The sequence below is a fragment of the Oryctolagus cuniculus genome, chromosome 3 (genome assembly GCF_964237555.1).
Source record: "Oryctolagus cuniculus chromosome 3, mOryCun1.1, whole genome shotgun sequence".
Taxonomy (NCBI): Eukaryota; Metazoa; Chordata; class Mammalia; order Lagomorpha; family Leporidae; genus Oryctolagus; species Oryctolagus cuniculus.
Window position 1 is genome coordinate 97,313,957 of NC_091434.1, and position 14,651 is coordinate 97,328,607.

The 14,651-nt window shown below is 40.3% G+C and overlaps 1 long non-coding RNA gene across 1 annotated transcript in view; it reads left to right on the forward strand.

Annotated features, from left to right (window-relative positions):
• The window catches only part of LOC138848999 (uncharacterized), a 35,019-nt gene extending 22,133 nt beyond the window's left edge, over positions 1–12,886 (forward strand). The window contains exon 3 of the long non-coding RNA XR_011387299.1: positions 11,997–12,886. This is a non-coding gene — a long non-coding RNA (uncharacterized lncRNA). The remainder of the gene's footprint in view (positions 1–11,996) is intronic.
• The last annotated feature ends 1,765 nt before the right edge of the window (positions 12,887–14,651 follow it).

Below are 14,651 nucleotides of genomic sequence, written 5' to 3' on the forward strand. Positions count from 1 at the left end.
TGTGAAATAACAGAGTTATGTTCAGAACTTCTGGTTACTTTGCAGTGGTTGATCATATTTATCTCTGTGAGGATAGTGAATTGAAGTTTTCAGCTGTGACAACTTAATGAAAATCCTTCTTTCTACCTGGGCTACTGCAATACCTTCATAAATGATCTGCCCTTACCCTACAGCTTGGCCCTCCCTAATATGTTCACTGTGGAGCAGAAGAATGCTCTTGCTAGCCCAAAGTGAGACTTTGGCACCCCCTCACTAAGGACCCTGCTTCTCATCTCCTACACACTGGCCCTCAAAATCTTCCTGTGGATCTACATGGCAAACTAAGATCCACACCCCCCTACCACTTGAAGCTAATTTTCTTCTGTTCTTAGCTCGCTCCTCTCATGCTGCACTACCCTTCTGCTTCTGTGCCCACACCAGGCACACTCCTACTCCTGTGCTTTTGCACTGGTGATTGTCTTTACCTGTGGTGCTTTCCACCACATTCTTTATGGCTCACTTTCTTCAAATCTTCATATCTGGCCCCCATACTTAAAATAGCAATTTTCTTACTCTCATCTCAGCCCTACTTCCTTGTTACATATTTTCCCCACAGCGGTATTCCCTGCATTTACTTATACATATTATCTGTACTATGTCTTCTCCTAATAAGGCTATAAGCCCCCTATGGACAGGGGCTATTGTCTGTTTTGTTCACTATTGTGCACAGGACTTGGCAGAGTAGATGATTAGAAAATGTGCACCCTCTCAATAGTCCATAAGAATTTGATTTAGAGCAGTCTTGATCTCAGGTGTTTAATTTACCTGGGTGCTTCCTAGAGACGTAAGATGCCCCTAAACATTAACCACATGCTTCATCAGTGTGCAAGTTAACTCAGCAGAAAGAATACAACATCCAGAGGTGAGTGTCTCTTGCAGCATAATAGACACCACTTGGGATGTTCACATCCCATACCAGAGTTGTCTGGTTCAAGTCTTAGCTCTTCTGCTTCCAATCCAGCTGCCTACTAATGTGCACCCTTGGGAACTAGCAGATGATGGCTCAAGTACTTTGGTCTCTGATATGCAGGTGGGAGACACAGATGGAGTTCCTGGCTCTTGGCTTTGGCCTTGTCCATTCTGACTGTTGTGGGCATTTTGGGAATGAGCCAGCAGATGGGAGATTCTCTCTTCTCTCTCACTTTCTCTGTCTCTCTCTCTGTCTCTCTCTCACTCCCTCCCTCACTTTCATACAAAATGAAACTAACCAAAACAATTTTTAAAAGACAATATCTGCTCCAACACTAAAAACAACATCCCAAATGTTATCCTTCCTCACAGATATTGCATACAATAAGTCAAAATAAGAAAATGTGAGTGACACTGTGATTCAAAACATAAGCAGCAGAATGAGAAACCCTTGTAGCCAAACCCGCCAATTGGGGATATCAGTACAAACACTTTTACATACAGCATATTTATTTGGCTGATGTAGTACACTTGTTGAGAAAGTTATGAGTTACAAGAAAATGGAGATCTAAGTATATGTTAATGCCAAGAAGGACGATGAATGTTTGTTTGTATTTTAAATATGTTAACAGTGATCCTCTTGCCAAAAACAAGAAGCTTATTATACTAATATTATTAGTAAATATGTTTTCTGCTTTTAAAAATATGCAATGCACTGCATTACAAAAATGTATAGTTCTGCAAAGTTAGGTAGGATGGGAAATTTTCTTTTACAAATATGTAAACATAGCACCCTTGTCATTAGCAATCAAGTAATCTCGATTTTAAGAAAAAAATAATTAGCCTTTAAGAAAGGCATAAAGCTAATTAAAAATGACAACTTAGTCATCTAAGCAAACAACACTACAGAATCAGCAGCTACTAGCTACTATAAACTGATAATGCAATAAACTATGGTTTGAAATGACCTCTTTTCAATTACTGTTTTAAAAGTCCTCACAGCTGCAGAGTCCTCACATGCTCTTTCCTGTCATGCTTGGTTGATTTGTTCTCTGAAGTTGGCTAAATTTTTATGTATTTAAGGCTATAGTCATAGAAATCTTTATTTAGAACTCATTAGTGCTTAAGTTAATGAATCTTCACTTACCCATGTTTTGAAAACTTGAATTTTCAAATACCTCAAAAATAAAACAAAAGCATTTTTAGGAAGAATGTTAAGATTGGGTATTCATGAGTATCATGTACCATGGAGCATTAACTTAGCAACTGGAATGATGTAAAAACTATAGTGAATTAGGAAAACAGCAGAAATAAGATGAGTAATAATAAAAACATTCATCTCACTGTATACTCTCAGATAAAATTAAAGAAATTCTGTGAAACATTAAAATATTCTTTACAAGTCAGAAAAGAAAGAGAAGTTAAAATTGAGCATATATTTAGTATTCTAACTCCTCTCCATTCATTTCTATAGTCTCCTATGTTCTGTATTTTTGTCCTGTGCATTTTGCAATGAACTCTATATGCTTTTTCCACACTGTTCGCTTCTTCACAGAGTTTGTGGTGCTCATCCATCATTTTACATACACACAAAAATGCAATGGGACTGGAAGAGGCAGCATGCAGTCTCAAAATCTGCTGGATTTTCTTCAGGTAAAGCTGCTCTGGTAACAAAACCCAGGTTTCTAGGGAAAGTAAAGAAGGAAAGATGGAAAGAAATTGAATTGCATTTCTTTCTAGACCCAAAGCCTATCATATCTGTGCTAAGTGGCAGGACTGGCTACTGGGGATATAAAGCCAGAAACTGAACTACTGATATGTCAAGCAGTTCTTGATAACTGTATTTTGCTGAATGATGAAGTAACAACTGCTGGAAATAATAATAGGCCCTAAAATAGCAAAAATTCCCGAATGACTGTATCAGGGAGTGACCAATTTCTATCATGTGTTGATGTCAGTTTAGAACATGGATGTTCCCTAGAGGAAAAAGAAACGAGATTCCAGACCTGCTTTTGTTTACAAGTGATTTAAACTACGCACAAAACCCCTCCCAGGCTCAGTTATAGAGCATACTGGAAATGTCAAGAGGCTAAATGACAGGAAATGCATTCTGTATAATCGGCTGCTGTCCACATTTAATGTGGGAACATGACAATCCTCAATAGCACGGCATGCCTAGATGGACTTGAAACCACAAAATACCACAACTACAGAGTTAAGGAACAATTTCAATAGATTAAAGCCCAAGAAGAAGTTACAGAAATATCCTGAAAGTTCATGTAGTTAGTCACATGTAAGATAGAACTGTGATTACCTGAACATTGTCCTGCCAAAAGCTACTCTCTTCACTATCTTCACTCCACCTGGGGTCTCTCAAGGAGATATATAGGTGCAGTGAATGTGGCTAAGCAAACACATGTTCATCATTCCTCTGATAGAGTAGAGAAAATCCAGAAAGCCTACACTACATCAGAAGATTCCTTTTGCTTAAGTTGTAGACAGCATAAATCTAAGGAAGTCCCATTTTCCCATAAACTGAGATTACAAATTGATGACCATGAGATGCTACAGATTCATACATATGTTGATATTCAATGTTTTTTCTTTTAAATATCGAAATTTCTGCAAATATTTCAAATTAAATGTCTTGTTTTAAAAGTTATCTTCTGTGATTCTATATATAGCTTTTTATTTATAGTTTTAAGTTCTTTGTCTCAAAGAGTTTCTTGAAATTGTATATATATCACACTTCAAAAGTTTATACCAAGGACAGGCATTTGGCATGAAAACGTTCCTTGGGATGTCTCCATTCCATACTGAAGTACCTAGCTTTGAGTCTCAGGTCTGCTTCTGATTCCAGCTTCTGTAATGTGATGGCTCCTGTACTTAGGTCCCTGCTACCCAGGTGGAAGACCCCAGATTCGATTCTGATCTCTAGGCATTGGCCTGGCCTGTCCATAGCTTTTGCAGTCATTTAGGGAGTGATATTGTGTGTGTGTTTGTGTGTGTGTGTGTGTGCGCGCAAGGGCATCTTTAACTAAGCAAAGACATTACAGCTCAGATAAGGAGAAAATCCAGTAGCTACAAAAACTAAATCTTATAGAGGGAAACTATCTCAGAAATTACTTTCTTAATGGAATATCTTCTGAGTCATTACCATAGAGAACAAGCTATTCTTTTTTTGAGAATAAACTATTTTTTAAAAGATTTGTAGGCCGGTGCTGTGGCTCAATAGGCTAATCCTCTGCCTGTGGTGCCGGCACACCAGGTTCTAGTCCTGGTAGGGGCGCCGGATTCTGTCCCGGTTGCCCCTCTTCCAGGCCAGCTCTCTGCTGTGGCCCAGAAAGGCAGTGGAGGATGGCCCAAGTGCTTGGGCCCTGCATCCACATGGGAGACCAGGAGAAGCACCTGGCTCCTGGTTTCGGATCAGAGCAGTGCACTGGCCACAGTGGCCATTGGAGGGTGAACCAACAGTAAAGGAAGACCTTTCTCTCTCTCTCTCTCTCTCTCTCTCTCTCTCATTGTCCACTCTGCCTGTCAAAAAAAAAAAAAGATTTATAAATTAATAACATTTAACTAAAACCTGCTTCATGAATAAAATCAGAAGAACTGTATTATTTGTATATCATTGTTATGTATATTTTTCCATAACAATATTATATGTCATCTAAGACTTGGGAGGCTTACTCTGACTGGAGTTTTTACCTGATCCTAAGTATATGGAAATGTTTAAAGTGAAATTTTTCTGTAACTAAGCTTCAGAAGATTTTCCTCTAAAATAATTGTGACAGTTAACATCTCAGATATAGTTAAGTGTTGAGTATGTTCTATATAATAAACAGTAAGCACTTCTTTGCTCCATCTTTAGACTTACCTTAAAGAAAAAGTATGTGATAAGAAATAGAAAGGTTTTGTTTTTAATTAGAGGTGCCTAAAAATATGATTTTTCCATCTGTTAAAGCTACAGTCTAATCTTTGAAGATCTAATTTGCAAGCCACTGATGTTCAAATCACTTCCAATGGTACACAGAGAATTGTGTGCTAAAGAGTTTTGTGGGCTGGCACTGTGGCATAGACGGACAAGTCTCCACCTCACCTGCAGCGCCTGCATCCCATAGGGATGCTGGTTCGAGTCTGGCTGCTCCATTTCTGAACCAGCTCTCTACTATGGCCTGGAAAAGAGGTGGAAGATGGCCTAAGTGCTTGGGCTCCTGCAACCACATGGGAGTCCCAGAAGAAGCTCCTGGCTCCTGGCTCCTGGCTCCTGGCTTTGGATCAACCCAGCTCCAGCCATTGTGGCCATTTGGGAAGTGAAACAGGGGATGGAAGACCTTTTTCTCTGTATTTCCCTCTCTCTGTAACTCTGCCTCTCAAATAAATATATAAAATCTTTAAAGAGAGAGAGAGTTTAGTGTTGTGGGGAGCAACCCGGACTGGACTGAGTTACTAGAATTAAGACTTATTCTATGCATCTGCTCTCCCACAATATGGCGCTGGGAGAGGAGAAAACAGCTTCTACGCAGCTGCCTTTTGCCAACTTGAGTGATGACCTCCAGGAGCTGATCCTGCTCCTGATTGGAGGAGAGCAGCGTACTCGGCATGTGGGCAGCCGAGTTGGGATTGGCGGAGGAGGACTATAAAGGAGGAGAGAGACAACATGCACCAGGAACATCTAAGGGGAACATCTATCTGAAGTAACACCTGTGCAGCCCCCGAGAGAGCCGGCCGGCGGTGTGCCGCTCCCCCGCGGAAGTGGGGAATGTGGCAGGGGGAACCACCCTTCCACGGAGGTGGAAGGGACAGTAGCCAACCCGGGAAGAACCAGCAGCAAACCCGGGGAGGGCCGAGCAGACGAAAGAACAGCGCAGGGTCCTGTGTTGTTCCTCCACGAAGAGGGGGAGCGACATAATGGTGCCGTGACTCGGATAGGAAACCTATGCAGGGTTTAGTGTCGTTCCTCCACGAAGAGGGGGAGCGACAAGTGTATTTCCAGCTTTTCAGAGTTTATGTCCTATTCATTGAGAAACCTATTATTCTAGATCGAAAGATATGCATTCATTTCATTTCAGCACAGATATTTTGATTAATATTTGTCATAGAGGGGCCAGCACTGTGGCGTAGAGGGTAAAGCTCTATCTGTAGTGCCAGCATCCCATATGGACATCAGTTTGAGACCAGGCTGCTATACTTGCAATCCAGCTCTCTGTTATGGCCTGGGAAAACAGTGGAGGATGGCCCAAGTCCTTGGACCCCTGCAACCGCATGGGGCACCCAGAGGAAGCTCCTAGCTCCTGACTTTGGATCGGCCCAGTCTTACCTGTTGTGACCATTTGAGGAGTGAACCAGCAGATGGAAGTGAACCAGCGGATAGATCTCTCTCCCTCTCTCCCTCTCTCCCTCTCTCCCTCTCTCTCTCTCTCTGTTTCTCTCTCCCTCTGCTTCTCAAATAAGGAAATCTTTAAAAAAAAATTGGTCATGGTGAAACAGGTTGGCACACGAAAAAAGATTTCATCTGTCATTAGGAAATTAAAATATAATTAAATAATAATATTCTTGAACTTGACAATATGCTCTCTTGCACCTATGTTAAGGGTTTGCCAGATGACTGACATGGATTAAAAGCAAAGACATTCTGGTACAATCAATAATTAATACCTTTGAACTGGATCCAAGAGGCAATCTTTTTTTTTTTTTTTAACTTATTTGACAGATAGAGTTAGATAGTGAGTAAGAGAGAGACAGAGAGAAAGGTCTTCCTTCCATTGGTTCACTCCCTAAATGGCCACCATGGCCAACGTTGCACCGATCCAAAGCCAGGAGCCAGGTGCTTCCTCCCAGTCTCCCATGCTGGTACAGGGGCCCAAACACTTGGGCCCTCCTCCACTGCCTTCCCGGGCCACAGCAGAGAGCTGGACTGGAAGATGCACAACTGGGAATAGAATCCGGCGCCCATATGGGATGCCGGCACCGCAGGCGGAGGATTAACCAAGTGAGCCACGGCGCCAGCCCCAAAGAGGCAATCTTAAATCAAATATACCACCAGTATAGGCAATGTTCTAATGTGATTCCTTTTTCAAATTTTATTGGCTCTTTCTCTGTCTTTGAATTTATTTATTTATTTATTTTTGCTTTAAAGTCATGTTTTAGCAAATCTATCAATAAAGGTATTGAGGCCACAACTATAAACTAGTATGTGCAAGAAATAAGGAACCAAAAATGTGTTTTACAAAGATGATTTGAATGTTTCTTACTAATCAGACAGTATATTTCTAGAGTAAAAGTAAACCTACTTAAATCTATTTAGATTTCTACTGACTTTAAGGTCAATATCTTGAAATTTACGAGCTCTCCACTAAAAACAAAGTTGAGTTTTGTAGCAATTAAATAGAAATTTTTAGAACATGCAGAAGAATTAATTTCCATGTAATACCTCTGGTTTTGTTCATAGACTTTGCTCACACACATGCACACACACACACACACAGAGTGTCTTCTTGAGATTACTGGCTCCTCAGTTCTCTTTAATTAGAAATATATGTGCAACAAGAAAATTGTAGAGGATATTAAAGTTCAATGGGAAGAATTTGTGTATGTGTATATGCATTTTCTCCCTCCTAATACTGTATTATGTTAGTACCTTATTGCTATATTTTTGATTATTATTCCATTTTGTTTTGCTTGTGCTTTTGTAGGAAACTGTCCTTTTTTGATAGCAAATTTTTTATTTTTAGAAAAATGTCTTAATTTACATCATTTTGAATTAATTTTATAGAATAAACTCCTACAGTAATTTTTATAGAAACTTTCAACAATTCTAGCATTTTTTCTAAACAAAGAGTAGGAACTCAGTCTTCAGATATATCAGGAATTTGTCTTTGTCCAATTGTCTTAGAAAAGCTATTTTTTTCCTGTCTTCTTTTTTATTTTGTGAGGTAATGAAATATTTAAATAACTGATACTTGGCAGAAGCACTTATTCCCACAGTATTTCTTGCCAAAAATGAAAGAAGAAAGATCCAAATATCAAGCAAGGGACACTGTATTTGGGAGATTACAAGCTTGATTTTCTACATGGCCTCCCCCTTACAATAAAATTTTAAAAAGTAAAATAAAGCAAACAAAATAATTAGAGCAGTAGAAATCCAGAGAATCTTTGTGAAGTCGTATAACTGTCTTCAACTAATGACAAAAATTGAAAATGAGTAAGACTATACCAAGAAACATGCTTGTTCTGTCATTGAATGGACCAGACAGCCAAATCACCTTACTATTTTCAATATCTGTTCAATTCGTAAGACAAACACAAAAGTTAGGACAACATGCCCCATAACTTGTGATTAGCTAAGTAAAATTAAATGCCTTTAAGAAGACTTCCACTGGGGTGTGTGTGAGGAGGGGGGAACTAGGTCAGAAATCATATGTGTTCACTGAGCCCTATTTTATGAAAGGAAATACTCCACTGAGAGAAGAAATAATTCCATTCTATGCAGGTTTCATTTCTGTAAACATCAAATTGGCAAATAAGCATTTACTTTCTTCACCAAGAATTGCCTTGAAAAATTTCAAGGAAGAACTCACTTCAGGAAGATGCCTCCATTTAATTATTGCATCCAAAATTTATTAAATAAAGAAAACAAAAACATTTGTGAGCCATGGGGACTGGTGGTAATTCAGGTACAGAGAAACCAGGAGGATCTGCTGATTCCAGATGGAGTGGATGTATTCCCATGGCACCTATTCCTCGCCAAATGTTTCGAAAAGCAAACACATGACCTAAAAGATTTTGCAAGTGTGGGGTCTCGAAAAGAAAAGAAAAAAAAAAAAAAGAAAAAATACACACTTGCAAAAAAAAATTCTGTTCTTATTTAAAAGTCATTTCTTAATTCCTAACCATAAGTTGTTTTTAAAAACACACACACTTTTAATATTTTTCAGCTGTCATGCCCACTTTAGTGCATCTACATGTGTGGGTACTTCATAAAATCTCAGTGGTGGTGGCAGATGTCCCCTTTGAAATATTTCATCTGCTGCTGGGGGTGGGGGGAGTGTCACGTTGGTGCCATGAACACCATTCCTTCTGAAGGCTTCGATCTGGGACAGCCTCTCTAGAGCAAAAGCAGCATTTCTTGATGTCACTCAAACCAGCGGTACAAAAGCAGAGAAACATATGACTATGTCAAGATGAAAAAAGGAATTTTAAATAATAACATATTTATGAAGCCCTTTACAACAGCAAAAGAACTGCTGTAAAAAAATTAATTGCTATAATTAAGGTCTGGGCGCAGAAGAATAAAAAATTATACCATTTGCTGGAAGTGACCAAATTCTATGTGCATGGCATGGAAGCCCTTCCTAGTCGGTGAAGACTCGCCCAGCTTTTGGAACCTCAGTTTCTCTCCCTGCTCCCCCGTGCCCTATTCCTATAATAGTTTCACCTGTACCATCATTTTAGCTTTTACTTGTTAAAGATTGTCATCTCTGATTCTCTAATGGGTTAGCGGTATGATAGTTTACAAGATTTTACCTGTTTTGAACTAAGCTGTATCCTTCCTTCTTCAACATAATTTTACTCTGTTGAACAGAAGACATTCAATACACATTTAATTGGCTTGCTAATTCACTTGGTAAATTTTAGTAAGAGCATAGTGGATGTTCAAAAAATGTCACTGTCTATTGCCCTCAAGTAGTAAAGACAGACAGATGAGGCCAAGAGTCACGGGGATGTGATGAGTGCCAGCAATGAGCTCTCTGAAACAAGAGCATGATGACTCTGTAGGGGGATTTGGCGCTGATGGGCAGATGGGCTGAGGCCATGTTTTTGGTGGGACTGACACTTCATTTCAGGCCTTAAAGGTAAGTAGGAGTTATTTAGAGAAGAGGGAGGGAACACATCTTGAGATGACATTTAAGGAAGTGAAATATGACCAATGTGGTAGAGGAGTAATAACTATGAGGGAGATGGACGGAAATGCTGGGAAGTTAGTAGGGGCCTGACCTTTATGGTTTACGATGAGGATCCTGAGCTTTTATGCTTTATGAATGAAGCCAGGCGGTGTTTTCAGTCGCAGTGTTTTCAGTCATGGGGTACCATTACCATGATCAGAATTACCTTTTTTTTTTTTTTTTTTTTTTTTTTTTTTGACAGGCAGAGTGGACAGTGAGAGAGAGAGAGAGAGAAAGGTCTTCCTTTTTGCCCTCGGTTCACCCTCCAATGGCCGCCACGGCCGGCGCACTACGCTGATCCGATGGCAGGAGCCAGGTGCTTCTCCTGGTCTCCCATGGGGTGCAGGGGCCAAGCACTTGGGCCATCCTCCACTGCACTCCCTGGCCACAGCAGAGAGCTGGCCTGGAAGAGGGGCAACCGGGACAGAATCCGGCGCCCTGACTGGGACTAGAACCCGGTGTGCCGGCGCCGCAAGGCGGAGGATTAGCCTAGTGAGCCGTGGCACCGGCCAGAATTACCTTTTAAGAAGAGCACTCTGGTTACTTAGTAAAACAAACACAATAAAGGATTTGATAGAACAAATGTTGTGGCAGAATGAATAGGGAGAATAATATTTCATTAATCCTCCTCCTGCTAAGAGAGGACACAACTGTGAAACAGAGCCAATGGCAGCAGAGGACATGGAAAGGAGTGGACAGGCTTGGAGCATATTTGTAACGTTAAATCTTTAGCACTTGACAAGGGGTTTGATATGGAGGTGGAGACGGAAAGGAATCGAAAGCAATATGTAGGGGCTGGCAGGTGGTGCAGTGGGCTAAGCCTCCGCCTGTGGCACTGGCATCCTATATGGGTACCAGTTCATGTCCCAGCTGCTCCTCTTCCAATAAAGCTCTCTATTTATGGTGGGGGAAAGCAGTGGCAAATGTCCCAAGTGCTTGGGCCCCTGCACTGGAGTGGGAGATCTGGAAGAATCTCCTGGCTCTTGACTTCGGATCGGCCCATTTCCAGCCATTGAAGCCATTTGGGGAGTGAACCAACAGATGGAAGACCTTTCCCTCTGTCTCTCCCTCTCTCTGTCTGCCTTACAAATAAATAAACTAAATCTTAAAAAAAAAAGTATTATACAGGCGCTGGCTTGAACAACTAGGTATTTTTTATCCAAGTGGGAAAATAAAGGGGAGAGTAGACTAGATTGCAGAGGAGTACAGATCAACAGCTGGCTTCATAAAGTAAGTTTCAACTACCCCTGTGGTGCCAAAGCAGAGGTGTCTGATACGCAGCTGGATAAAAGGTCTGGATGCCAGAAGAGAGAATTGTTTGGAAAAGACAGTTTGGAAATTGGCATCATACAGACAGCATTTGGAACACGGGACTAGAAGTGTTCACTTAGAGAAGGAGGAGTTTGGGAGAAGAGACGCAGGATGGAGACCAAGTCGGCAACAATTCCAAAACAGACAAAAAGGAGGCAGAAAGACAAAAACCAGCAGGGTAGGAGGGAGGCAGAGGAGTGTGAAGAAACTGCAGGGCAAAGAGTCGAGAAGGAGGCTCTAATGAGGATGGCTCTCCTAAGGAGCTGTTCCATGAAATGTCTGCTTGAGGTCTCTCCAGGGGAAGGTTAGACCTAAAACACAGTTTGCTTGATCACTAATATCTACTTTGAGTGCCAGTTTTATCCCAGTTGATAGTGTGCAAGCTACTCTGAAAAACAGTTACATATTTCTTTAGGAAATTGCATGAGCTGCAAGAGGAATTCCTTACATGTCAGGTAAACTACGTGCTGGGGTCAGGCAATCTTAGAAATAGACTCCCAATTTGTGGAAAATGAATCTAGACTTTTTCACATGATATGGTTAACAAATAAGCAATATCTAATGTAGTATTAGATATAGTATATATATATATATATATATAGTATATATCTAATGTTTTTAGAGACCTTCGTTGAGCTGAAATTTTTCTAGTTAGTATGTGTTCTACTTTCTTACTTTGAAGGTGACTTTTTTAATTACCAAAACTGTAAAGGATAGATGAAAATTAAAAATTGTTGTACACTGTTGGTAAAGTGATTGATACATTTATATTTTCTTTCAAAATTTCCTTTAAAGTTGTAGGTTAAGGGGTTGGAGCTGTAGCACAGTGTGTTAAAGCCCTGGCCTGAAGTGCCAGCATCCCATATGGGTGCCAGTTCTAGTCCCAGCTGCTCCTATTCTGATCCAGCTCTCTGCTATGGCCTGGGAAAGCAGTAGAAGACGGCCCAAGTCCTTAGGCCCCTGCACCCACATGGAAGACCTGGAAGAAGCTCCTGGCTCCTGGCTCCTGACTTTGGATTGGCGCAGCTCTGGCCGTTGTGACCATCTGGGGAGTGAACCAGCAGATGGAAGACCTCTCTCTCTGTCTCTACCTCTCTCTCTAACTCTGTCTTTCAAATAAATAAAGTAAATCTTTAAAAAAAAAGTTGTAGGTTAAATATACTGCCAAAAGGCACATAAATGGATACAATCACCGTGTAAAACAATTTGACAGCATCATTTTAAAATTTGTATTTAATACTAATGTAAAGCTAAAGTTTTACATAAATTGGACAGATCTCTGGATTTTCACAACTTTAACATACCTCTAATATCAGCATTCAGATCAAGAAATAAAACAGGGCAGGCACTGTCACATAGTAAATTGAGCTTCTGCCTGTGACGCCAGCATCTCATATGGGTGTCAGTTCCAGTCATGGCTATTTTACTTCTGATCCAGCTCCTTGCCAATGGCCTGGGGAAGCAGTGGAAGATGGCCCAAGTGTTTGGGCCCTGTAGTCATCTGGAAGACCTTGAAGAAGCTCCTGGCTCCTGGCTTTAGATCAGCCCAGCTCTGCCACTGCGGCCATTTGGGGAGTGAATCAGTGGATGGAAGACCTATCTGTGTCTCTCCCTCCATCTGTCTGTAACTCTGCCTCTCAAATAAATCTTTTAAAAGAAAAGAAATAAAGCAATACTTGTAAGTATCTCATGTCATTCCTTGACACTACATTGTAAAGTTGAACTGTCACTTGCCTGGTAATTGTACTCCTATACGCACATCATATATATGTGTGTGTGTATATATACATATACCTATACATACATATAAACACATAGGCATTCCTCGTATATAGTACATACATACTATGTAAGCATATATAAACCCACACACATATGTAGAGAAATCATTGCATGTAACACAGAACTGTTTCAGAATGCTCACCAAAAAAGTGGCTATAAGAATTTGGAAATAGTAAATTGTAGTATAATCACATAATGAGATATAGTTGTGAAGATTAAAGTGAATGAACCATCTCTAAGCATAGCAACGTGGATAAATCTTAGAAGCATGTTGACTGGAATGGGGCTGGCCTCGTCGCATAGTAGGTAACAGAAACTGCCGCCTGTTAGGCAGGCATTCCATATGGATGCCAGTTCTTGTCCCAGCTGCTCCACTTCAGATTCAGCTGCCTGATAATGGCCTAGGAAAAGCAGCAGAGGATAGACCAATTATTTGGGTCCTTGCCACTCACGTGGGAGTCCCAGAAGAAGCTCCTGGCTCTGCCTTTGGTCTGGCCCAACCCTGGCCATTGAGGCATTTGGGGAAGTGAACCTGTGGACGCAAGATCTCTCTCTCTCTCTCTCTCTCTCTCTCTGTGTGTGTGTGTCTCTCCCTCTCTCTATATACCTCTCCTTTTCAAATTAATAAATACATCTTTAAAAGGAAAGAAAGAAACATATTGGGAGAAGAAAAAATATCAAAATAGTAGAATTATGGGACAATCTTAGTATAAAGTTTAAAATAAACACTGTAGTGCTTAGACAGATACATATGCGTGGCAAAAGCAAACAGTAATAAACATAGCATTAAAGACAGTGTTTTCCTCTGAGGTGACGCAGAGAGGTTTAACAGGATCAACATGGCCCAGGCTCTAATGTAGTAATCACCAAGAACAGGACAATTCGGAGAGAGAAAGGGAAAACTTTTAGTAATTAAACAATGATAATATTAGGACACAGGAAATGTCCCAAGCAAACCTTGACATGTGTCTGCCCAGCTACTATAAAAGGATCTAGTTCTTAGGTTGAGTGGTGGGTTCATGAATGTTCCTTCTATTTTAATTAACTAAAAATGCTAATTAATTAAATAATATGAATAAAACAGGGCAATCCATGATCAATGATTTTATTGTGTCATGAACCGATATTTATGATTGATTTTATTTGGGATCTATCTGAGTTCCAAATATGAATAATGCATTGTCAAATTAAAAATGTTAATTATTCAGTGGTATGGGCCTTAAAATTAATCTTTGGGGTCATGATTAAGAAGAATGGATGAGCACAACCATTTTCTAAAATATATTCTAATTCAAGAAAGGAGATTAAAGGGGAATGATTCATCCATTAGCCAGTCCTACTTCTCCCTCTCCACCAAGATCCCAAGAGTCCAGAATCATAGGGTACAGAATGCCATGAATCAAATTATTATTTGATTCATATACCTGACTGAGGCTGGCCTAATCACTTAGGAAACTATAGGCATTTAGATGGGTTCAAGTCCTACTCATTTATTAAGCTGAAGTAATTGGATCCTGACAAAACAGTTGGGATTGCATTTAGACTGTCCTTTAATAGCTAAAGGAGTAGGTATACAAATAGTGGTATCCAGAATATTTAACCACTGATACAATATAAGAAACAACCATTCCAAAGAGAACTTATACCTGCCCCTAATGTAGGTCCTTT